The sequence below is a fragment of the Arachis hypogaea genome, chromosome 4, assembly GCF_003086295.3.
Source record: "Arachis hypogaea cultivar Tifrunner chromosome 4, arahy.Tifrunner.gnm2.J5K5, whole genome shotgun sequence".
In the NCBI taxonomy this organism is placed as follows: Eukaryota; Viridiplantae; Streptophyta; class Magnoliopsida; order Fabales; family Fabaceae; genus Arachis; species Arachis hypogaea.
Window position 1 is genome coordinate 41,030,474 of NC_092039.1, and position 27,173 is coordinate 41,057,646.

The 27,173-nt window shown below is 39.4% G+C and overlaps 1 non-coding gene across 1 annotated transcript; it reads right to left on the reverse strand.

Moving 5' to 3' along the window:
* Positions 1-18,939: 18,939 nt before the first annotated feature.
* Positions 18,940-19,047, reverse strand: LOC112798456 (small nucleolar RNA R71). Its single transcript, XR_003200067.1, has one exon. It is a non-coding gene; the product is annotated as a small nucleolar RNA R71 (small nucleolar RNA).
* Between the last annotated feature and the right edge of the window lie 8,126 nt (positions 19,048-27,173).

Consider the following 27,173-nt stretch of genomic DNA (forward strand, 5'->3'; position numbering starts at 1 on the left):
TGGTATAAGCTGGATTGATGGCGGCATTCATGAGAATCCGGAAAGTCTAAACCTTGTATGTGGTATTCCGAGTAGGATTCTGGGATTAGATGACTGTGACGAGCTTCAAACTCCTGAAGGCTGGGCGTTAGTGACAGACGCAAAAGAATCATTGGATTCTATTCCAACCTGATTGAGAACCGACAGATGATTAGCCGTGCTGTGACAGAGCATTTGGACCGTTTTCACTGAGAGGATGGGAAGTAGCCATTGACAACGGTGACACCCTACATAGAGCTTGCCATGGAAGGAGCCTTGCGTGTGGGAAGAGGATTACAAGAGAAAAGCTAAAATAAAGCAGACAAAGCATCTCCAAAAACTCCAACATATTCTCCATTATTAAAGTAACAATTATTTATTTTATGCTCTTTTATTCTTCTAATAATTCAAACTGATAATTTTAATTGATATCCTGGCTAAGAATAATAAAATAAACATAGCTTGCTTCAAACCAATCATCTCCGTGGGATCGACCCTTACTCACGTAAGGTATTATTTGGACGACCCAATGCACTTGCTGGTTAGTGGTACGAGATCATAAGAAATCTTGATTTTGATATTGGGATTCAAATTTCATGCATCAAGTTTTTGGCGCCGTTCCCGGGGATTATTCGAGTTTGAACAACTAAAGGTTTATTTTGTTGCTTAGATTAGGAATAATTTATTTTTGTTGCTATAGAGTCATTAAATTCTGAGTCCTTTATTCCCTTTTCAAAAAATATTTTCAAAAACATTATTTTTCTTTATCAAATTTTAGTTTTTTTTCGTGAGTTTAGTGTCTTGTTCTAAGTTTGGTGTCAATTGCATATCTTGTATTTTCCTTTAAATTTTCGAATTAGAGTTCTTTGTTTTTCCTTGATCTTCAAATTGTTCTTGTCAATTTTTCTTGTTTGATCTTTGGTTTGTCTTGTTCTGTGTCTTTTCTTGTTTTTCTTGTGCTTTTTTTAAAAACATTAGTTTTCAAGAATTTATTTTTATCTATAATTATAATACATCTTTAAAAACTCATTAAATTTATAGCTCAGTTGGCTAGAACGTTGGCTTATGCTCTTGGCAATTGCGTATCTTCTTTTTAAATCTTTTTCAAAAATAATTTTTCTTGATTTAATCTTGTGCCAAACTTTAAGTTTGGTGTTTTCTTGTTAATCTTTTTCATAATTTTCGAAAATCTTATTAAAGTTTTCTAAAAATTTTAAGTTTGGTGTTCTTTCTTTTGTTCTTGTTGTTCTTGTGAATCTTTAAAGTGTTCTTGAGTCTTCTTTGTGTTTTGATCTTAAAATTTTAAAGTTTGGTGTTCCTTGGTGTTTTCTCTCCAAAAATTTTTGAAAACAAGGAGCATTAGATCTAAAAATTTTAAATCCGGTGTCTTTTGTGTGTTTTTCTCTTTCATCATAAAATTTAAAATTCGAAAAAATATCTTTTCTAACTATTTTTAAGCATATTTTCGAAATTTTTTTATTTTTCAAATTTTAATTTCAAAATTTTATCTTATCATATCTTAGTTGTCAAGTAAAAAAAATTTATTTTATTATCTTTTTCAAAAATATCCTAACCAATTTCTCTCTCCCCCCCAATTTTTTTTGAAAATCTTCACAAAATATTTTCAAATTTTTATTTTTATTTTTATTTCATTTTTTTTATTTTATCTTATTTTACTATTTCGAAAATAAATTTTTACATTTAATAAAATAAACAATATCAACATCTATACCATCTCCCTTGCTCCATCATGGAACTAAGTGGAAATGAAAAGTCCAGAAGGACTCCGGGGTCATATGCTAACCCCACTACTGCTTCATATGGGAGTAGTATATGTATACCCTCCATTGGAGTTAGTAGTTTTGAGTTGAATCTTCAACTCATTATCATGGTGCAGCAAAGTTGCCAGTATTTCGGTCTTCCACAAGAAGAACCTACAAAGTTTCTGGCACAATTTTTACAAATTGCTGACACAGTACATGATAAGGAAGTAGATCAGGATGTCTACAGATTATTACTGTTTCCATTTGCTGTAAAAGACCAAGCTAAGAGGTGGTTAAATAACCAACCCAAAAACAGCATAAAGACATGGAAACAGCTGTCAGAAAAATTCCTGAGTCACTATTTTCCTCTAAAACGGATGACACAGCCAAGGCTAAGCATCCAAGGCTTCAAACAAGGAGATAATGAATCCCTTTATGATGCCTGGGAGAGATACAGAGAGATGCTAAGAAAATGCCCCTCTGAAATGTTTTCAGAGTGGGTGCAATTAGATATCTTTTATTATGGGCATACAGAGAGAGCTCAGATTTCTCTAGACTACTCAGCTGGTGGATCTATACACATGAGAAAAACAATTGAAGAAGCTCAAGAGCTCATTGATACAGTTGCCAGGAATCAGCACCTGTACCCAAGAAGGAAAAGGCTAAAACAATAACTGCTGTACTCAGTCCTGCATATCAAGCTGCTGAATTCAATCAACAATTAGATTTTCTAACAAAACAGTTAGCCGAATTCAAGGAGAAACTACTAGAGACAAGAATGGCTAATATGAATATGGAAATACAGTTGAAGCAAACAGAACAGCAGTTATCAAAACAAATAACAGAAGAATGCCAAGCAGTTCAATTAAGGAGTGGGAAAATATTAAATACCTCACTTCAAGGTAGCAGGAAGCCAAGAAATGAGTAGACCACCCAAAATCCATTTGAGGACAATCAGAGCCCAGAGAGGAATGACTCTGGCGCCCAAACGCCAGAAAATGGGTGGAAAGCTGGAGCTGAACGCCCAGACCATGCTCAGTCCTGGCGTTCAACGCCAGAAACAAGCAATGATTTGGCATTGAACGCCCAAAGAAAGCATAGTTTTGGCATTCAGATGCCAGAAACAGGTAAGGAGTTAGCGTCTAACGCCACTCCAGCTTCCACCCCTGGCATTCAAACGCCAGTGGGGAATCAGACACATACAAGTGCTGATAATAACCCTTCTAAAAAGGCTTCCCAACCCACATCTGTAGGCAATAAACCTACAGCAATTAAGGTTGAGGAATACAAAGCCAAAATACCTTATCCTCAGAAACTCCGCCAAGCGGAACAGGATAAGCAATTTGCCCGCTTTGCAGACTATCTCAGGACTCTTAAAATAAAGATTCCGTTTGCAGAGGAACTTGAGCAAATACCCTCTTATGCTAAGTTCATGATAGAGATCTTAAGTCATAAGAAGGATTGGAGGGAAACTGAAAAAGTTTACCTCACTGAAGAATGCAGTGCAGTCATTCTGAAAAGCTTACCTGAGAAGCTTAAAGATCCTGGAAGTTTTATGATACCATGCACATTAGAGGGTACTTGCACCAAGCAAGCTCTATGTGATCTTGGGGCAAGTATCAACCTAATACCTGCATCTATTATCACAAAGCTTGGTTTGACTGAAGAAGTCAAACCAACCCGGATATGTCTCCAACTTGCTGATGGCTCCATTAAATACCCATCAGGCATAATTGAAGACATGATTGTCAAGGTTGGGCCATTTGCCTTTCCTACTGACTTTGTGGTGCTGGAAATGGAGGAGCACAAGAGTGCAACTCTCATTCTAGGAAGACCTTTCCTAGCAACTGGCTGAACCCTTATTGATGTCCGAAAAGCAGAAGTAACCCTGAGAGTCAATGAGGAGGAGTTCAAGTTGAATGTTGTCAAAGCCATACAACATCCAGACACCCAAAATGATTGCATAAGCGTTGATCTTATTGACTCTCTGGTAAAAGAGGTCAATATGGCTGAGTGTCTCGAATCAGAGCTAGAGAATATCCTTAAAGATGTTCAGCCTGATCTGGAGGAACCAAAGAGAATAATAGAACCTCTGAAAATCCCTCAGGAAGAGGAGAAACCTCCCAAACTCGAGCTCAAACCATTACCACCATCCCTAAAATATGCATTTCTAGGAGAAGGTGATACCTTTCCTGTAATCATAAGCTCTACCTTAGAGCCACAGGAAGAGGAAGCACTAATTCAAGTGCTAAGGACACACAAGACAGCTCTTGGATGGTCCATCAATGATCTTAAGGGCATTAGCCCAGCCAGATGCATGCACAAAATCCTATTGGAGGGTGACGCCAAGCCAGTGGTTCAACCACAAAGGCGGCTGAATCCAGCCATGAAGGAAGTGGTGCAGAAAGAGGTCACTAAATTACTAGAGGCTGGGATTATTTATCCTATTTCTGATAACCCATGGGTAAGCCCTGTCCAAGTCGTCCCTAAGAAGGGTGGCATGACAGTGGTTCATAATGAAAACATGAACTGGTTCCTACAAGAACAGTTACAGGGTGGCGTATGTGTATTGATTATAGAAGGCTCAATACAGCTACCAGTAAGGATCATTTTCTTTTACCATTCATAGAACAGATGTTGGAAAGACTAGTAGGTCATGAATACTACTGCTTCCTGGATGGATATTCAGGTTATAATCAAATTACAGTAGATCCCCAAGATCAAGAGAAAACAGCATTCACATGTCCATCTGGAGTATTTGCATACAGAAGGATGCCATTTGGCTTGTGCAATGCACCTGCAACCTTTCAAAGGTGCATGCTCTCAATTTTCTCTGATATGGTGGAAAAATTTCTGGAAGTCTTCATGGATGACTTTTCAGTATTTGGAGACTCATTCAGCTCCTGTCTTGACCATCTAGTACTTGTTCTAAAAAGGTGCCAGGAGACTAACCTGGTTTTAAACAGGGAAAAATGTCACTTTATGGTGACTGAAGGAATTGTCCTTGGGAACAAAATCTCGAACAGGGGAATAGAGGTGGATCAAGCTAAGGTAGAGGTAATTGAAAAATTACCACCACCAGCCAATGTTAAGGCAATCAGAAGCTTTCTGGGGCATGCAGGATTCTATAGGAGGTTTATAAAGGATTTTTCAAAATTTGCCAAACCTCTAAGTAATCTGCTAGCTGCTGACACGCCATTTATCTTTGATAAGGAGTGTCTGCAGGCGTTTGAGACTCTGAAAGCTAAGATGGTCACAGCACCAGTCATCTCTGCACCAGACTGGACATTACCATTTGAATTAATGTGTGATGCTAGTGAACATGCCATTGGTGCAGTGTTGGGACAAAGGCATGACAAGCTTCTGCACGTCATTTACTATGCCAATCGTGTTTTAAATGATGCACAGAAGAATTACACAACCATAGAAAAAGAGTTGCTTGCAGTGGTTTACGCCATTGACAAGTTTAGATCCTATTTAGTAGGATCAAAATTGATTGTGTACACTGATCATGCTGCTCTTAAATATCTACTCACAAAGCAAGATTCAAAACCCAGACTCATCAGATGGGTGTTGCTTCTGCAAGAGTTTGATATAGAAATAAGAGACAGAAAAGGGACAGAGAACCAAGTAGCAGATCACCTGTCCCGAATAGAACCAGTAGAAGGGGCGTCCCCCCTCTTACTGAGATCTTTGAAACCTTTTCGGATGAGCAACTCTTTGCCATCCAGGAAGTGCCATGGTTTGCAAACATTGAAAACTACAAGGTAGTGAGGTTCATACCCAAAGAGTACAGTAGGCAGCAATCAAAGAAATTGATCACAAATACAAAGTACTATCTTTGGGATGAACCATATCTCTTCAAGAGATGTGCAGACGGAGTAATCCGTATATGTGTGCCTAAAGAAGAAGCGCAGAAGATCCTATGGCATTGCCATGGATCACAATATGGAGGACATTTTGGAAGTGAGCAAACAGCCACAAGTGTCCAATGTGGCTTCTACTGGCCTACTCTCTATAAAGATTCCCGAGTGTTTGTACTTAATTGTGATAGTTGCCAAAGATCTGGTAATTTACCTCACAGTTATGCCATGCCTTAACAAGGGATCTTGGAGATTGAGTTGTTTGATGTATGGGGTATTGACTTCATGGGGCCTTTCCCACCATCATACTCAAACACTTATATTCTGGTGGTAGTGGATTATGTATCCAAATGGGTGGAAGCCATTGCTACACCCACTAATGACACTAAGACAATGTTAAAATTCCTCCAGAAACACATCTTCAACAGATTTGGCACCCCTAGAGTACTAATCAGTGATGGGGGCACTCATTTCTACAATAAACAGCTTTACTTTGCTTTAGTTCGTTATGGAGTTAGCCACAGAGTGGCCACTCCATATCACCCATAGACAAATGGGCAAGCTGAAGTCTCAAATAGAGAACTCAAAAGAATCCTGGAACGGACTGTAATTAACCGTAGAAGGGATTGGGCAAGAAGCTTGGACGATGCTTTGTGGGCATACAGAACAGCATTCAAGACCCCTATAGGGACCTCTCCATACCAGCTTATGTATGGAAAGGCATGTCACTTGCCAGTAGAATTAGAACATAAGGCCTACTGGACAACCAGATTCCTGAACCTTGATGCCAAGTTAGCTGGAGAAAAATGATTGCTCCAGTTAAATGAGTTAGAGGAATTTAGACTCAATGCTTTCGAGAATGCAAAAATTTACAAAGAGAAAGCAAAAAGATGGCATGATAAGAAATTGTCATCCAGAGTCTTTGAGCCAGGACAGAAAGTTCTACTATTTAATTATAGGCTCAGATTATTCCCCAGAAAATTAAAATCCCGGTGAAGAGGACCATATGTGATTACAAGCGTGACACCATATGGATACGTAGAGCTTCAAGATAATGATTCTAATAAAAAGTTCATTGTTAATGGACAGAGAGTCAAACATTATCTTGAAGGCAATTTTGAGCAAGAATGCTCAAAACTGAGGCTTGATTAAAGCTCAGTAATAGTCTAGCTAAAGACAATAAAGAAGCGCTTGCTGGGAGGCAACCCAGCTATTTACAAAGTTTATTTGTTAATTAATTGATTTTTACAGGTATATGTCAAGTATCTTCAAGGTAAAATAGCAATTGATTGAATTCACAGAGTTACAAGGGAATTTGGAAGCTCACTGGCGTGAAAAAGCCAGTAAGAAATATTTTGGGCGTTGAACGCCCATAAGAAGCACCTACTGGGCGTTCAACGCCAGTAAGGATAGCCATCTGGGCGTTAAACGCCATAAAGAAGCACCTTCTGGGCGTTCAACGCCAGATTTGCAGCATCTTGGGCATTCAGAAAAACACCCAGTGACAAAGAACTTCCTGGCGTTCAATGCCAGAAAGAAGCAACAGCTGGGTGTTGAACGCCCAGGAGAAGCAGCAATTGGGCGTTAAATGCCCAAAACATGCAGCGTTTGGGCGTTTAACGCCAGAATGGTGGGGAGGAGGAAAATTCGTTTTTCTTCACAAATTTTCTAATTTTTATGTTTCAATTCATGATTTCTTGCATAAACATGTTTCAAAATATCATCCTTCAATTCCAAAAATTTTAATCCTAATTTCTAAAATCCCTTTTTCAAATATATCAAATGTATCTTAATCCATAAAGACAAATCTTTTTTCCAATTCAATCCAACTCTTTTTTTTTAATTCAATTATCTTTTAAAATCTTCTTTCAAAATAAAAATTCAAATTTATCTTTTCCAAATATAATTAACATCTTTTTTATTTTAAATTATATCTTTTTCATATTATATTTATCTTTTATAAATCATATCTTCTATCTTATCTTTTTTCTTATTTTCGAAACCCACCCTCCCCCCTTATATCCACATTCGGCGCCCCTCCCATCATCCACCATTCCACACTTGCTCTCCTCTTATCCCTCTCCTTTCTTTTCTTTTGTTTGAGGACAAGCAAACTTCTAAGTTTGGTGTGTTTATCCGTGATCACAAAAACATAATCACTAAGCTCATGGCTCCTAAACATGATTGAGAACCGACAGATGATTAGCCGTGCTGTGACAGAGCATTTGGACCATTTTCACTGAGAGGATGGGAAGTAGCCATTGACAACGGTGACACCCTACATAGAGCTTGCCATGGAAGGAGCCTTGCGTGTGGGAAGAGGATTACAAGAGAAAAGCTGAAATAAAGCAGACAAAGCATCTCCAAAAACTCCAACATATTCTCCATTAATAAAGTAACAATTATATATTTTATGCTCTTTTATTCTTCTAATAATTCAAACTGATAATTTTAATTGATATCCTGACTAAGAATAATAAAATAAACATAGCTTGCTTCAAACCAATAATCTCTGTGGGATCAACCCTTACTCACGTAAGGTATTACTTGGACGACCCAGTGCACTTGCTGGTTAGTGGTACGAGATCATAAGAAATCTTGATTTTGATATTGGGATTCAAATTTCGTGCATCATAAGCCATGAAACTTGGGCATCATGTTGAGTAGTGAAGACTTTATTTCAAAATCTACAGCTACTGCTGGGTGGTGTGCCTGGAATGGTTGGAGCGTAATATCAGGGGCTCCTTCCTCCTGGATAGTGACTCTTCTGGGCGCTGCCATGTCACCTGCACGTAAATGAACTAGATCAGTAGAGAGGGAGCTTGTTTCTTCCTTAGATGACGGTTCAGGTTCATCCTCAAATAGGAGTCGCCGACGCCGAGCTTGCCTTATACGCGAAAGAGTTCTTTCAATTTCAGGGTCAAATACTGGCAAGCTTGGATCAGGAAGTGAACGCATCATTTAACGAAAGAAACGTACAGCTCATAGTGATAGAATGAAAAGAAAAATTGCAATAAAAATAAATACCAATCAATAAATTAGCACATTGTTGCAACTCCCCGGCAACGGCGCCAAAAATTGATGCGAGCAGAAATTGGTGAATTAAAAATTATTAAAATATATACGTTGCAAGAACTCACCAGAAATCCACTTATAAATTTAGAAAGGTGTCATAGAAATTTAAAATTAAAATACTGGGAGTATGAATCCCAGGTCGTCTCTCAACGAGTTGCAAAAAAGTGTGCTATTTTATTAATCAGATGTTTTTAAAAAGGTTTGAGTTGAGTAAACAGGGAATTAAATTGGAGAATTTGAATAATGTAAGTAAAAGCCTTGACTGGGAGTTGATTAGTTGGAAGCCCCATTATTGTTGGATTACTCTCTAGATTAATTGATAATTAAAGGTTATCCTATTTAGTTATCTCTTACTAGGTAAGGGAAAGTCAAACAAGTTGGAATGTTATGTCCATTCACAAGCTGCAACCCACTTAATAAAAAGGAATTGGTGTTAGTGACTAGAGGGCAATCCAACAATAAACCCAATTACAATCTTTCTTTTAAGCTTTCCAACTCGAAGGTTCCTTTCAATCAACTCCCCATCAAGTTAGGGAACTACTCGCTCATTGTGAATATAAAATTCATAACATATAAAAAGGAATTAAAGAAAGACATTGTAAATAAAAATCAAAATAATTAATTAAAAATAAAAGTAATCCTTGTATTAAATAATCCTAAAAATATTCCAATGGTAAAATTAAGCAAGGCAAAGGACATGGAAGAGTAAAGCCAAGTAAAGAAAACGAACTAGAATGACGAAGTCTTGATGAGGTAATAACTCTTCTCAGTATCCCAATGCAAAAAGTGGTGGAAAAATAAAATCCTAAGAACTATCAATGTGTAGAGAGAAAAACCTCGATGAGGAGTAAAAACTAGATCTAAAACTAAAACTGTGTAGAATGAATTGTTCTCCTGGTTTCTGCATGTTCTCTGGCTCTAGTCTGCTGTTCTGGGCCGAAAACTGGGTCAAAATAGGGTCTAAAATGGCCCCCAGCGAATTCTGCAGATTATGCAGATCGCGCACGTCACGCGATCGCGTCATCCATGCGGACGCGTCATTCGCGTTTTTCCCTGCCACGCGTTCGCGTCGTCTACGCTTCCGCGTCACTTGTGCTTTTCCAATCCGCGCGGTCGCGTGAGGCATGCGGCCGCGTCACTGCGATTTCTCCTCTTTTGCGCGAACGCGTGAGCCATGCGGCCGCATCACTTCTCGCTGGTTATCTCCTCACTTTCTCATGTTCCTTCCATTTTTGCTAGCTTCCTTTCCAATCTCCAACTCATTCATGCCCTATAAAGCCTGAAACACTTAACACACAGATTACGGCATCGAATGGAATAAAGGAGAATTAAAATGCATAATTAAAAGTCTCTAGGAAGCAATTTTCAGTCATGTAATAATTTCAGGAAAGAAATATAAATGCATGCTAAATTAATGAATAAGTGGGTAAGGATCATGATAAAACCACACAATTAAACACAATATAAACCATAAAATAGTGGTTTATCAACTGCTTATCACTTCTTTCTACGATCTGAACTGGTGATGCTTGATATGTTAAATTGTTTTGTAACTGTACTGTCTCTGGTTGTAAAATGTGATTTTCGTCGGGAATATATTTCTTAAGTTGCGAGACATGAAAAACATCATGAAGGTTTGACAGATATGGAGGAAGGGCTATTTGATACGCTACTAGACCGACTTTTTTAAGTATTTGGAAAGGTCCTATGTATCGAGGGTTAAGCTTTTTAGTCTTAAGGACTCTACCTATTCCACTAGTCGGGGTTACTTTAAGAAAAACATGGTCTCCTTCCCTAAACTCTAAGGTTCTACGTCTATTATCGGCATAGCTCTTTTGACGGCTTTGTGCTGTCTGGATCTTCTGACAAATTTCCTTTATCTTCTCTGTAGTTTCTTAAACTAAGTCTGGACCCAAGATACTAGCTTCTCCGTCATCATTCCAACACAATGGTGTCTGACATCTTCTTCCGTAGAGAGCTTCATAAGGTGCCATCCCGATACTTTGTTGGTAGCTGTTATTGTAGACGAATTCGATCAAGGGCAAATACTAATCCCAACTGCCTTGGTTGTCCAACACACAAGATCTTAGCATGTCTTCTAATGTTTGGATTGTCCGTCTGTCTCAGGATGGTATGCTGTACTCATGTGCAATTCTGTCCCCAACGCTTTCTGGAAAGCTCCCCAGAATCTGGAAGTAAACCTCGGATCTCAATCTGAAACAATTGACGAAGGTATCCCGTGCAATTATATGATTTCTTGAATATATATCCGTGCCAGCCTTTCTAAAGTATAGTCAACTCGAATCGGAAGGAAATGCGTTGATTTTGTTAACCTGTCCACAATTATCCAAATAGCATCGTGCCCTATTGAGGTCCTTGGCAATCCTGTGACAAAATCCATAGTGATCTGCTCCCATTTCCATTGGGGTATTTCCAAGGGTTACAGGGTTCCTGACGGCTTCTGATGTTCCACCTTCACCCTCTGACAGGTTAAACATTTTGAGACATAGTCAGCAACCGCTTTCTTTAAGCCCGGCCACCAGAACATTTTTTCAAATCTTAATACATCTTTGTCACTCCAGGATGCATGGAGAATCTACTTTAATGAGCTTCTACAAGAATCCTCCGTCGCAAATCTCCAGAGCTAGGCACACAAATCCTGTTCTTGTACCTCCAAAGACCGCTACGATCTTGTTTTACAGCTTCTGGTTCCTCTACTTTCATCCGTCTCAGCATCGTCATCATTTCTAAATCCTGTGTTTGTGCTTGCTAAATACTAATCTTAAAATCTGGTGTTATATGCAATTGGACCAGACGGACTCCACTTGACATTTCAGTCATAGTCAATTTAAGGTCCTCAAATTCCGTAAGTAGCTTTTCTTCCTTTATCATCATCCAAGAGATACTCAAATTCTTCCTGCTTAAAGCGTCTGCCACCACGTTCGCTTTCCCTGGGTGATAACTTAACTTGAAATCATAGTCCTTCAAAAATTCCATCCACCTTCGTTGTCGCATATTAAGATCTTTCTGGTCAAAGATATACTTTAAACTTTTGTGGTCGGAGAAAACTTCTAGTTGAGAGCCATACAAATAGTGTCTCCAGATCTTCAGAGCAAACACTACTACAGCCAACTCCAAGTCATGCGTTGGATAATTTTGTTCATGAGGTCTCAACTGCTGGGAAGCATAAGCCACCACATTCTTGTCTTGCATCAGCATACAGCCAAGTCCTTTATGAGAGGTGTCACAGTATACTTCAAATGTTTTCTGTGGGTCGGGTAGTACTGATACAGGTGCAGTTGTTAACTTTTCCTTAAGTATGTTGAAACTTCTATCACACTCAGATGTCCAAACGAACGGAACTTCCTTTCGTGTAAGGTAAGTCAGAGGTAAGCCTATCTGTGAAAATCCTCTGATAAACCTCCGGTAATATCCAGCAAGTCCAAGAAAACTCTGAACTTCTGTAATGGTTGTAGGTGGTTTCCATTGCACTACTGCTTCAATTTTTGAAGGATCCACTGCAATTCCTCCCTATGATATGTCATGTCCCAAAAATACCACCTTATCTGTCCAAAATTCACACTTTGATAGTTTAGCATATAACTTCCGAGTCCTCAGTATCTGCAATATAGTCCTTAGATGTTCTTCATGCTCTCTTTCTGTCTTCGAATAGATGAGAATATCGTCTATGAAAACACTACGAACTGATCAAGGTACGGATGGAAACTACGATTCATGTAATCCATGAAAATCGCAGGAGCATTAGTTAGTCCAAACGACATAACCGTATACTCATAGTGACCATATCGAGTTCTAAATGCAGTCTTCGGTATATCTAATTCTTTTACTCAAATCTGGTGATAGCCCGATCGCAAATCAATCTTCGAGAACACAGTTGCACCTTTCAACTGATCCATCAAATCATCTATCCGTGGAAGTGGATACTTGTTCTTGATAGTGACTTTATTTAACTGTCGGTAATCTACGCAAAGTCTCATTCCACCATCCTTCTTCTTTACTAGCAATACTGGAGCTCCCCAAGTGATGCACTGGGACGAATAAATTTCTTTCCAAGTAGCTCATCCAACTGCTTCTTTAACTCTGGAAGTTCCAATGGTGACATCCGGTACGGTGCTATGGAAATCGGTCCGGTTCCAGGTACTAGTTCAATGCTGAATTCTATCTCTCGCTGAGGAGGAAACTCAGGTATGTCGTCCGGGAAAACATCGGGAAATTCCTTCACCACTCGGATTCGTTCTAAGCTTAATTCACTGTCATTCGAGCTAGCCGCTAATAGGACGTACCCCTCACAATCACTCCCGTCTAAGGTAACTCTTACAGAATTCAGATATAAAGTATGACACAAAAATGGTTTAATATCTAAACCATTAGATAGAATAACAACAGTTCTTTCATAACAATCAAGGAAAACATGATACTTGGATAACCAATCTAATCCTAGAAGAACTTCTAAACCACATAGAGGCAAACAGATTAGATCATGTATAAAAGCCATGTTCCTAATAGTGAATGGTACTTGCAGGCACGCTAAACTGGTCAAAGCATTTTGGGATGTATGGGTATGAACAATTAGATCAAAGTTCAACTCAGAGAAATCTAGTCCCAACTCACGAGCAACAGTTAAAGAAATAAAGGAATGCGATGCACCCGAATCATACAGTACAGTTAGAAATTCATTTTTAACATAACACTGACCTTGGATCAGGGCGTCTGATTACATAGCATCATCAGCAGTCATAGCAAACACTCGACCTTGTTGCTGGGTTTGCGCTGGATTCTGAGTAAACCTCTTTGAGCAATTCTTAGCCATATGTCCTGGTTCATTACAAATATAACACTTGGATGTTCCAAACAAGCAGGGTCTATTACCATGATCTTTCCCACACTGCCTACATGCAGTATTCACCTGTGCCTGTTGGGGTCATTTACCATTATCCTGCCTTGGTCTACCTCCGTTTCCACCCATAGGGCGAGCAGGAGCGTTACCAACTTGTGGATTCCTTCGCTGTGGCACACCAGGTGTCTTGAAGTTTGTCCTTCGTGGTTTCCAATTATAACTATTGTAGTTCCTTGGTGGAAATCCTTGACGACTTGCTTTAGATGCAATTACCTTCTTAGCACATTCTTCCACTAACTTACACTTATTAACCAGCTCATCAAAATCTCGTATCTCCAATGGGACTACTGAACTCATCAGATCCTCACGAAGACCCCCTTCGAACTTTAAGCACTTCCATTCTTCAAAATTAGCAGGATTCCCTTGTCAAATCTTGAAGAAACGGCACAAGTCATCAAACTTACGGGCATATTCTGCAACAGTTGTGTTACCCTGTTTCAGCTGCATAAGTTCCATCTCTTTAGCGTCACGAGCTGCCCTCGAAAAATACCTCTTATAAAATTCATCCTTAAAAGTATTCCAAGGAACATCGCCTTCATCTTGTTGCAACAGTCGCTGTATCCCCTACCACCAATGCTCAGCTTCTCCTTCCAGCATATAAGTAGTGAACTCCACGTGCTGTGCTCACAGCGATCGTTCGATAGCTCGAAACCAATGGTCAGCATCAGTCGCAACGAGTGTACCTTTAAACTTAGGCGGTTTAACCTTCAGAAAAGTCACAAGGGTCATAGGTCTTTCGAGATTCCCCAAGTTATTCTCATCATTTCCACTATCTTTTCCATGTTCATTCTCATTCCCGTTTCTCACCCCAAGACGTTCAACAGCCCTAGTCACTACTACTGCAGCCTTGTGCACTGCCTCAGCCACAGTGTTCATAGTAGTCATAAACGTTTCCTGTTCCCTCTCGTAGTTAACATTAGGAATTCCTTCCCGTACGCCTCGTCTCCATGAACCCATCGTGGTCCTGTTCACACCAAACAATCATTATTAAGGTGATCAGTCTTAACACTTCAAGTCAAGTGTGAACATTCCCAGAATGAAAACATAGAGACAATCATGCAACACATATCACATAAATATCCTATAAGCATGAGACACACAACAAAGTGTGCAGTGAAGCACAGTCAGTCCACTCCCCAGGCTCTATTGGGAACGAACTACTCTTATACCAAATTGTAACGACCCAACTCCCAGTATGCCATGGTCATACAAGAAGCTAAGTGTTACTAACTTATCCTTCCTAATTATTAAATAATATTTAATATATGAGCCTATCCCTTGTTAGAACGATGCCAATTTTACGAGTAACTTTTTTTTATACGTTGCGGAGAAGAGATAAAATAATCAAGCATACATTGAGAGTAAAAGGAAAGTAGCATAAAGAAACGTAGAAATATAACTGATAATATACATCATATACACTATAACAAAACATGTAGCATTTACACAAGATCAAGTCAGTTTACATCCTCGCCATCCTACGTAGCTAATATATACATGACACTCCTAGGGCCTGGTGATGAGCGGATAATTTATAGGATTTTTGGCAGTGTTTTTAGTATGTTTTTAGTATGTTTTAGTTAGTTTTTATTATATTTTTATTAGTTTTTAGCTAAAATTCACTTTTCTGGACTTTACTATGAGTTTGTGTATTTTTCTATGATTTCAGGTATTTTCTGGCTGAAATTGAGGGACCTGAGCAAAAATCTGATTCAGAGGATGAAAAAGACTGCAGATGTTGATGGATTCTGACCTCCCTACACTCGAAGTGGATTTTCTGGAGCTACAGAAGCCCAATTGGCGCGCTCTCAACTGCGTTGGAAAGCAGACATCCTGGGCTTTCCAGCAATGTATAATAATCCATACTTTGCCCGAGATTTGATGGCCCAAACAGGCGTTCCAAGTCAGCTCAAGAATTCTGGCGTAAAACGCCGAAACTGGCACAAGAATGGGAGTTAAACGCCCAAACTGGCATAAAAGCTGGCGTTTAACTCCAAGAAGAGTGTCTACACGAAAATGCTTCAATGCTCAGTCCAAGCACACACCAAGTGGGCCCGGAAGTGGATTTTTATGTCATTTATTCATTTCTGTGACCCTAGGCTACTAGTTCTCTACAAATAGGACCTTTCGCTATTGTATTTTCATCTTGGATCTTCTGGTTCCCTCTCTGGGGCCGAAGCCAATGATCTCCATTATCACTTATGTATTGTCAATGGTGGAGTTTCTACACACCATAGATTAAGGTGTGGAGCTCTGCTGTACCTCGAGTATTAATGCAATTACTATTGTTCTTCTATTCAATTCGGCTTATTCTTGTTCTAAGATATCACTTGTTCCTCAACTTGATGAATGTGATGATCCGTGACACTCATAATCATTCTCACCTATGAACGTGTGCCTGACAACCACCTCCGTTCTACTTTAGATTGAGTGAATATCTCTTGGATTCCTTAATCAGAATCTTCGTGGTATAAGCTAGCATTGATGACGGCATTCAAGAGAATCCGGAAGGTCTAAACCTTGTCTGTGGTATTCTTAGTAGGATTCAAGGATTGAATGACTGTGACGAGCTTCAAACTCGCGATTGTGGGGCGTTAGTGACAGACGCAAAAGAATCACTGGATTCTATTCCGACATGATCGAGAACTGACAGCTGAATAGCCGTGCTGTGACAGAGCGCGTTGAACATTTTCACTGAGAGGATGGGAGGTAGCCACTGACAACGGTGAAACCCTACATACAGCTTGCCATGGAAAGGAGTAAGAAGGATTAGATGAAGACAGTAGGAAAGCAGAGAGATGGAAGGGACAAAGCATCTCCATACGCTTATCTGAAATTCTCACCAATGAATTACATAAGTATCTCTATCTTTATTTTATGCTTTATTCATAAATTATTCATAACCATTTGAATCTACCTGACTGAGATTTACAAAATGACCATAGCTTGCTTCATACCAACAATCTCCGTGGGATCGACCCTTACTCGCATAAGGTTTATTACTTGGACGACCCAGTGCACTTGCTGGTTAGTTGTGCGAAGTTGTGATAAAAAGTTGAGATTACAATTGAGCGTACCATGTTGATGGTGCCGTGGATGATCACAATTTCATGCACCAAGTTTTTGGCGCCGTTGCCGGGGAATTAAATGTCCTAACTACAGTTTCGCATTTGTTCCTTGCAATAACAGTGCCAAGTTTTGATCCGGCAACAACACCAAGTTTTTGGCGCCGTTGCCGGGGATTGTTTGAGTTTGGACAACTGACGGTTCCATCTTGTTGCTTAGATTAGGTATTTTTCAGAATTTTTAGGAATGAATTCTAGTGTTTCAAGGTGATGATCTTATCATCACCAAAGCTGATTGATCTTCATCAATTTAGCTCCTGAATGTAATGTCCTGCTGAAGCTTAGCTAGCCATGTCTAATTCCTTTAGATTGAAGCTTTAGACTAACATTGCATGATTCCTGGAATTCTTATTAAAAATTTTGAATCTCTTTATTTTCTTCTCCATATAATTTTCGAAAAAAAAACCAAAAAAATTACAAAATCATAAAAACCAAAAATTTTTCTTGTTTGAGTCTAGTGTCTCATTTTAAGTTTGGTGTCGATTGCATGTTTCTGTTCTACTTGCATTATTCATGTGTCTTCTGTGATCTTCAAGTTGTTCTTGATGATTTACTTGCTCTGATCTTTAAATTCTCTTGTCTTAAGTGTTTTGTTGTTTCTCAAATGCATTCTCAACTTGTTAGTGTCAGTATTATACAAACTTCTAAGTTTGGTGTCTTGCATGCATTGTTCATTTGATCTTAGTTGCATTTTGATTTTTCCTCATCATTAAAAATCCAAAAAAATTTTAATTTGTGTCTTTTCAAGTCAATAATACAGAGAATTGAAGATTCAGAACATTTAGCAGAGGAATTACACAGAAAAAGCTGGGCGTTCAAAACGCCCAGTGAGGAAGGAAAACTGGCGTTTAAATGCCAGCCAGGGTGCCTGGCTGGGCGTTTAACGCCCAAAAGGTTAGAGCTTTGGGCATTAAACGCCAGAATGGATACCATTCTGGGCGTTTAACGCCAGGATGGCACAAGAGGGAAGATTTTGTTTTTAATGCAGATTTTTTTCAAGTTTTCAAAATTTTTCAAAATCAAATCTTTTTCAAATCATATATTTTCAATCATATATTTTCAAAATCAATTTCTTTCCGTTTTCAAAAATACTTGCTAACAATTGATGATTTGATTCAACATTTCAAGTATGTTGCCTTTTCTGTTGAGAAAGGCTTAATGTTTAAATCATATCTTTTCTTGTTAGCCAAGTCATTGATTTTAAAAATCAAATCTTTTTAAATTGTTTTTCAATCATATCTTCTCAATCATATCTTTTTAAAACCATAACTTTTCAATCATATCTTTTTAATCACATCTTTTTCAAAAAAAAAAGTTTTCAATCATATCTTTTTGATTTCTAATTTCAAAATCTTTTCAAAAATCACTTAGTTTCTTTCCCACTCTTAGTTTTCGAAAGTCATCAATCAATTTTCAAAATTCTTTTTCAAAATATTTTAACTTATTTTCGAAAATTCTTTCCCTCTTCTCACATCCTTCTATTTATGGACTAACATGCACAATTCGAACTCTATCTTTCTAAGTTTGAATTCTTCTACCTCTTCCTTCTATTTTTCTTTTCCTCTGACACCTCAAGGAATCTCTATACTGTGACATAGAGGATTCCATATTTTCTTGTTCTCTTCTCTTTCATATGAGCAGGAGTAAAGACAAAAGCATTCTTGTTGAGGCTGACCTTGAACCTGAAAGGACCTTGAAGCGAAAGCTAAGAGAAGCTAAAGCACAACTCTCTGTAGAGGACCTAACAGAAATCTTCAAACAAGAAGAAGACATGGCAGCCGAAAACAACAACAATGCCAACAATGCAAGGAAGGTGCGGGGTGACTTTACTGCACCTACTCCCGACTTCTATGGGAGAAGCATCTCTATCCCTGCCATTGGAGCAAACAACTTTGAGCTTAAGCCTCAATTAGTTTCTCTAATGCAATAGAATTGCAAGTTTCATGGACTTCCATTGGAAGATCCTCATCAGTTTTTTAGCTGAATTCTTGCAAATCTGTGACACTGTCAAGACCAATGGGGTTGACCCTGAGGTCTACAGACTTATGCTATTCCCTTTTGCTGTAAGAGATAGAGCTAGGATATGGTTGGACTCACAACCTAAAGAAAGCCTGAACTCTTGGGAAAAGCTAGTCAATGCCTTCTTGGCAAAGTTCTTTCCACCTCAAAAATTGAGTAAGCTTAGAGTGGAAGTCCAAACCTTCAGACAGAAGGAAGGTGAATCCCTCTATGAAGCTTGGGAAAGATACAAACAATTGATCAGAAAGTGTCCTTCTGACATGCTTTCTGAGTGGAGCATCATAGGTATCTTCTATGATGGTCTGTTTGAACTGTCCAAGATGTCATTGGATAGCTCTGCTGGAGGATCTCTTCATCTGAAGAAGACACCTGCAGAAGCTCAAGAACTTATTGAAATGGTTGCAAATAACTAATTCATGTGCACTTTTGAAAGGAATCCTGTGAACAATGGGATGAATCAAAAGAAAGAAATTCTTGAGATTGATACTCTGAATGCTATATTGGCTCAGAACAAAATATTGACTCAGCAAGTCAATATGATTTCTCAAAGTCTGTTTGGAATGCAAGCTGCACCAGGCAGTACTAAGGACGCTTCATCTAAAGAAGAAGCTTATGATCCTGAGAACCCTTCAATGGAAGAGGTGAATTACATGGGAGAACCCTATAGAAACACCTATAATCCTTCATGGAGAAATCATCCAAATCTCTCATGGAAGGATCAACAGAGACCTCAACAAGGTTTCAACAACAATAATGGTAGAAGAAACAGGTTTAGCAATAGCAAGCCTTTTCCATCATCTTCTCTGCAACAGACAGAGAATTCTAAGCAGAGCCACTCTGACTTAGCAACCATGGTCTCTGGTCTAATCAAAACGACTCAAAGTTTCATGACTGAAACAAGGTCTTCCATTAGAAACTTGGAGGCACAAGTGGGTCCGCTGAGTAAAAAAGTTACTGAACTCCCTCCTAGTACTCTTCCAAGCAATACAGAAGAGAATCCAAAAGGAGAGTGTAAGGCCATCAACATGGCCAAAATTGGAGAGGAGGAAGAGGCAGTGATCGCCACTAAGGAAGACCTCAATGGACGTCCACTGGCCTCCAATGAGTTCCCTAATGAGGAACCATGGGAATTTGAGGCTCACACTGAGACCATAGAGATTCCATTGGATTTACTTCTGCCATTCATGAACTTTGATGAGTATTCTTCCTCTGAAGAGGATGAAGATGTCACTGAAAAGCAAGTTGCTAAGTACCTTGGAGCAATCATGAAGCTAAATGACAAGTTATTTGGTAATGAGACTTGGGAGGATGAACCCTTTTGCTCACCAAAGAACTGGATGACTTGACTAGGCAGAGATTACCTCAAAAGAGACAGGACCCTGAAAGTTCTCAATACCTTGCACCATAGGCAACATGACCTTCAAGAAGGCTCTGTGTGACCTAAGGTTAAGCATAAACCTTATGCTTCTCTCTGTAATGGAGAAGCTAGGGATCTTTGAGGTACAAGCTGCAAGAATCTCACTAGAGATGGTAGACAATTCAAGAAAACAAGCTTATGGACTTGTAGAGGATGTTATGGTAAAAGTTGAAGACCATTACATCCCTGCTGATTTCATAGTCCTAGAGACTGGGAAGTGCATGGATGAATCCATCATCCTTGGCAGACCCTTCCTAGCCACAGAAAAGGCTGTGATTGATGTTGACAGAGGAGAATTGATCATTCAAGTGAATGAAGAATCCCTTGTGTTTAAGGCTTAAGGATATCCCTCTGTAACCATGGAGAGGAAGCATGAAGAGCTTCTCTCAAAACAGAGTCAAACTGAGCCCCCACAGTCAAACTCTAAGTTTGGTGTTGGGAGGCCATAACAAAATTCTAAGTTTAGTGTTGAACCCCCACATTCAAACTCTAAGTTTGGTGTTGGAAGGTTCCAACATTGCTCTGAGTATCTGTGAGGCTCCATGAGAGCCCACTGTCAAGCTACTGACATTAAAGAAGCGCTTGTTGGGAGGCAACCCAATGTTATATTTATCTATTTTTTCTTTGTTATTTTATGTTTTCTATAGGTTGATGATCATGGGAAGTCACAAAATCAATTGAAAAAGCAAAAACAGAATGAAAAATAGAAAGAAAAATAGCACACCCTGGAAGAAATCTTGCTGGCGTTTAAACGCCAGTAAGGGCAGCAAATGGGCGTTTGACGCCCAGTCTGGCACCATTCTGGGCGTTTAACGCCAGAAAGGGGCACCAGACTGGCGTTAAACGCCAGGAAAGGGCAAGAAGTTGGCGTTAAACGCCAGAAATGGGTACCAGCCCGGCGTTTAACGCCAGAATTGGCATAAAGAGCATTTTTGCTTGCCACTTGGTGCAAGGATAAATTTTCCTTGACACCTCAGGATCTGTGGACCCCACAGGATCCCCACCTACCCCACCACTCTCTCTCTTCTTCACCCATTCACCAATCACCTCAACACCTCTTCCCCAAAAACCCCTCACCTATCAAACCCCACTATTCTCTTCACCACTCACATCCATCCTTCATAAAACCCCACCTACCTCACCATTCAAATTCAAACCACTTTCCCTCCCAACCCACCCTCACATGACCGAACCATACACCCTCTCTCCACTCCTATATAAACCCATCTTCATTCCTTCATTTTCACACAACCTAAACACTACTTCTCCCCCTTGGCCGAACCACAAAGCCACCTCCATCTCCTCTATTTCTTCTTCTTCTACTCTCTTCTTTCTTCTTTTGCTCGAGGACGAGCAAACCTTCTATGTTTGGTGTGGTAAAAGCATTGCTTTTTGTTTTTCCATAACCATTTATGGCATCTAAGGCCGGAGAAACCTCTAGAAAGAGGAAAGGGAAGGCAAAAGCTTTCACCTCCGAGTCATGGGAGATGGAGAGATTCATCTCAAGGGTGCATCATGACCACTTCTATGAAGTTGTGGCCATGAAGAAGGTGATCCCCGAGGTCCCTTTCAAACTCAAAAAGAGTGAATATCCGGAGATCCGACATGAGATCCAAAGAAGAGGTTGGGAAGTTCTTACCAACCCCATTCAACAAGTCGGAATCTTAATGGTTCAAGAGTTCTATGCCAATGCATGGATCACCAATAACCATGATCAAAGTGTGAACCCGGACCCAAAGAATTGGCTCACAATGGTTCGGGGAAAATGCTTAGATTTTAGTCCGAAAAATGTAAGGTTGGCATTCAACTTGCCCATGATGCAAGGAGATGACACCCTTACACTAAAAGGGTCAACTTTGATCAAAGGTTGGACCAAGTCCTCATAGACATTTGTGAAGAGGGCGCTCAATGGAAGAGAGATTCAAGAGGGAAGCCGGTTCAATTGAGAAGGCATGACCTCGAGCCCATGGCTAGGGGATGGTTGGAGTTTATCCAACGCTCAATCATTCCCACTAGCAACCGGTCCGAAGTTACTATAGATCGGGCTATCATGATTCATAGCATCATGATTGGAGAGGAAGTAGAAGTTCATGAGGTCATATCCCAAGAACTTTATAAGGTAGTGGACAAATCCTCTACCTTGGCAAGGTTAGCCTTCCCTCATCTCATTTGTCACCTCTGTTATTCAGTTGGAATTGACATAGAGGGAGACACCCTCATTGATGAGGACAAGCCCATCACTAAGAAAAGGATAGAGCAAACAAGAGACCCCACTCATCATGAAATCCCTGAGATGTCTCAAGGGATGCACTTTCCTCCTCAAAACTATTGGGAGCAAATTAACACCTCCCTAGGAGAATTGAGTTCCAACATAGAACAACTAAGGGTGGAGCACCAAGAACATTCCATTTTCTTCCATGAAATTAGAGAAGATCATGAGAGAGGAGCAACAAAGGCAAGGAAGAGACATTGAGGAGCTCAAGCACTCCATAAGATCTTCAAGAGGAAGAACAAGCCGCCATCACTAAGGTGGACCCGTTCTTTAATCTCCTTGTTCTTTATTTTCCTGTTTTTCGAATTTTTATGCTTATGTTCATCATCTATGTTTGTGTCTTATGATCATTAGTGTCTATGCCTTAAAGTTATGAATGTCCTATGAATCCATCACCTTTCTTAAATGAAAAATGTTCTTAATTGAAAAAGAGAAGAATTGCATGAATTTCAGATTTTATAACAAATTAATTATTTTGATGTGGTGGCAATGCTTTTGATTTCTGAATGTCTGCTTAAACAGTGCATATGTCTTTTAAATTTGTTGTTCATGAATGTTGGCTCTTGAAAGAATGATAAAAAAGGAGACATGTTACTGAGGATCTGAAAAATCATAAAAATGATTCTTGAAGCAAGAAAAAGCAGTGAATACAAAAAAAACAAAAAAAAATTCAGAAAAAAAATGAAAGAGAGGAAAAAGAAAAAAAAAAGAAAAAGAAATAATAAAGTTGTGATCCAAGGCAAAAAGAGTGTGCTTAAGAACCCTGGACATCTCTAATTGGCGACTCTAGCAAAGCTGAGTCACAATCTGAAAAGGTTCACCCAGTTATGTGTCTGTGGCATGTATGTATCCGGTGGTAATACTGGAAGACGGAGTGCTTTGGGTCACGGCCAAGACTCATAAAGTAGCTATGTTCAAGAATCATCATACTTAACTAGGAGAATCAATAACACTATCTGGATTCTGAGTTCCTATAGAAGCCCATCATTCTGAATTTCAAAGGATAAAGTGAGATGCCAAAACTGTTCAGAGGCAAAAAGCTAAAAGCCCCGCTCATCTAATTAATACTGATCTTCATAGATGTCTTTGGAATTCATTGCATATTCTCTTATTTTTATCTTATTTGATTTTCAGTTGCTTGGGGACAAGCAACAATTTAAGTTTGGTGTTGTGATGAGCAGATAATTTATACGCTTTTTGGCAGTGTTTTTAGTATGTTTTTAGTATGTTTTAGTTAGTTTTTATTATATTTTTATTAGTTTTTAGTTAAAATTCACTTTTCTGGATTTTACTATGAGTTTGTGTGTTTTTCTGTGATTTCAGATATTTTCTGGCTGAAATTGAGGGACCTGAGCAAAAATCTGATTCAGAGGCTGAAAAGGACTACAGATGCTGATGGATTCTGACCTCCCTGCACTCTAAGTGCATTTTCTGGAGCTATAGAAGCCCAATTGGCGCGCTCTCAACTGCGTTGGAAAGTAGACATCCTGGGCTTTCCAGCAATGTATAATAGTTCATACTTTTCCCGAGATTTGATGGCCCAAACAGGCGTTCCAAGTCAGCTCAAGAATTCTGGCGTAAAACGCCGGAACTGGCACAAGAATGGGAGTTAAATGCCCAAACTGGCATAAAAGCTGGCGTTTAACTCCAAGAAGAGTCTCTACATGAAAATGCTTCAATGCTCAGCCCAAGCACACACCAAGTGGGCCCAGAAGTGGATTTTTATGTCATTTACTCATTTCTGTAGACCCTAGGCTACTAGTTCTCTACAAATAGGACCTTTTGCTATTGTATTTTCATCTTGGTTCTTCTGGTTCCCTCTCTGGGGCCGAAGCCAATGATCACCATTATCACTTATGTATTGTCAATGGTGGAGTTTCTACACACCATAGATTAAGGTGTGGAGCTCTGCTGTACCTCGAGTATTAATGCAATTACTATTGTTCTTCTATTCAATTCGGCTTATTCTTGTTCTAAGATATCACTTGTTCCTCAACTTGATGAATGTGATGATCCGTGACACTCATCATCATTCTCACCTATGAACGTGTGCCTGACAACCACCTTCGTTCTACTTTAGATTGAGTGAATATCTCTTGGATTCCTTAATCAGAATCTTTGTGGTATAAGCTAGAATTGATGGCGGCATTCAAGAGAATCCGGAAGGTCTAAACCTTGTCTTTGGTATTCTGAGTAGGATTCAAGGATTGAATGACTGTGACGAGCTTCAAACTCGCGATTGTGGGGCGTTAGTGACAGACGCAAAAGAATCACTGGATTCTATTCCGACATGATCGAGAACCAGCAGCTGAATAGTCGTGCTGTGACAGAACGCGTTGAACATTTTCACTGAGAGGATGGGAGGTAGCCACTGACGACGGTGAAACCCTACATACAGCTTGCCATGGAAAGGAGTAAGAAGGATTGGATGAAGACAGTAGGAAAGCAGAGAGATGGAAGGGACAAAGCATCTCCATATGCTTATCTAAAATTCTCACCAATGAATTACATAAGTATCTCTATCTTTATTTTATGCTTTATTCATAAATCATTCATAACCATTTGAATCTGCCTGGTTGAGATTTACAAAATGACCATAGCTTGCTTCATACCAACAATCTCCGTGGGATCGACCCTTACTCGCGTAAGGTTTATTACTTTGACGACCCAGTGCACTTGCTGGTTAGTTGTGCGAAGTTGTGATAAAGAGTTGAGATTGCAATTGAGCGTACCATGCTGATGGCGCCATTGATGATCACAATTTCGTGCACCACCTGGCCCATACAAAAAGCCGCTAAACTGCCGCCCAGGCTAGCCTAACCACTATATAGCTCCTAGCTCTCGGGTGTACTAACACAAGTGAGAGACTAACTATCAGATAATGTCAGACTAGAGTGTCATCAAAAGGATGCCCCTTCTGTTGTTAGACTATATCTACACGTGGCCATTCGGAGAATCACCGTGAGGCTCGTCCATCTCCTCATCCTGCTCTATCTCTATCTCAGGATCCTCCTCCTCCTCCTCATCGTCTGCAGCTACAGCTAAACCCTCAGATCCACCAGAAACACTGCTGTCACTATGTACAAAACCATTCGCGAGCACAGGTCCGTTCGCGTATATAGGGGCTACCCCACCGTCTGGTAGTGCCGGCTTATCGGGCTATGGAAAAGCAGGGATCGGCTTAGGGGGAAAGTCCCACTCTAGTGGTATCACCGGTACGCAGTCACCAACTAACTCGGGCTTATCAGGAATGATAGGCTCAGGTTCCACCTCATTCAAAGGTTGAGCTGGTATAGGGTGCTCAGGATCATCAGGAAAAGGATGTACAGGTGCGTCAGGATGTAACCAGGATAAGGGAAAGTCGTAAGGAGCATCGGGGTCAAAATGTGGGCTAGACAGAGGATGTTGAAAAGCTCGATTAGGTAACGCGTATCGTCTAATACGAGGCTTCAATCCCATGATGAAGTAACTGTGATGTATCGGATCCTCGTAGACATAGGGGTCCTCAAACTTATAGAATATCACGCCCGTCTCCATCTGAGGGGGAAGAAGGGAGAGAAGGGGTAAGAACTGGGGAGTTCTTAGTAGGGTCGGGGTTGTTAGTTACATTCATTTATTCGATTCCGATTAGCAGATGGATATTAGAATACAGTAAAGTAGTAAACAGTAGTTATAAATAGATAGAAGAACAAAAAACAAAACACAAACAGAAGAACACAAGGAAATAAAGCACATATATAGCACTCAAGCAGATAAACATACAAAAATAGTTCACACACAAGAAGGAAAACAACAGAGAATGATGCACAGACAAGAATGATGCATGTCTAGCCCTAGTACATGCCATGAGCTCATGTGTCGGTTAGCACCTGCATTCCCGACATTTATCCGGTCACGAGTTCACGATTTCTCGGATACAATTTTCCGTTCAAATAAATGCGCATATAATTATTAGCAGCTCTATTGAGATAGCCTCTGCTTTCTACTCGCAGGAAATATACTCTTGGGAATGGAAAATTTGTTGTAGGTATCCTACTTTCCGTACAGAAGCTCTTGGGTTGCTTTAAGCAACAGATAAATAAACATTATCTCTTGGGTTGCATTAAGCAACGAATAAGCAAACAATATCCCCTGGGTTGCCTCAAGCAACAATTAACTTTTCAATAAGTCCTCTGCTCTTAATCTCTTTAATCTGCTCTGATTCCTCTGTTTAACATGTGTATTTAAAGCTTACGTAAATCTCGATATGAATAGTTAGCATGTCCAAAGTATAGGTTCATTAAGTCTATACTGAAACAGTTTAACTTTTCATATTATACCTAACCCTAGTTGTAACTCAAGGACTAACTATGTTGCCCTAGTTCGTTCGCTAGTCTCTGTCTGTTTTTCTGTTGTTAAAACTTTACAGACTTCTTCTTTATTTTTTTATCTTTTCTTTAGCTTTTATCTTTCTTTTATCTTTGCCTCACTAATATGTTCTTACCACTCCCTAAGTGTTTTATGAAGGTAATTACGAGATTCTGCGCTTAAAGTTGTCTTTCTAAAACTTTTACAGAAAACTGCCTTTTTCGCATTATTTTATCATTTTTATTAAAATATTATTTTTAATTAAATATTATTATTTAATATTTTATTATTATTTATTATTTTATTATTAAATTTTCGAAAATTAACCTTCCTTTACCTTTTTACCTTTAAAATTC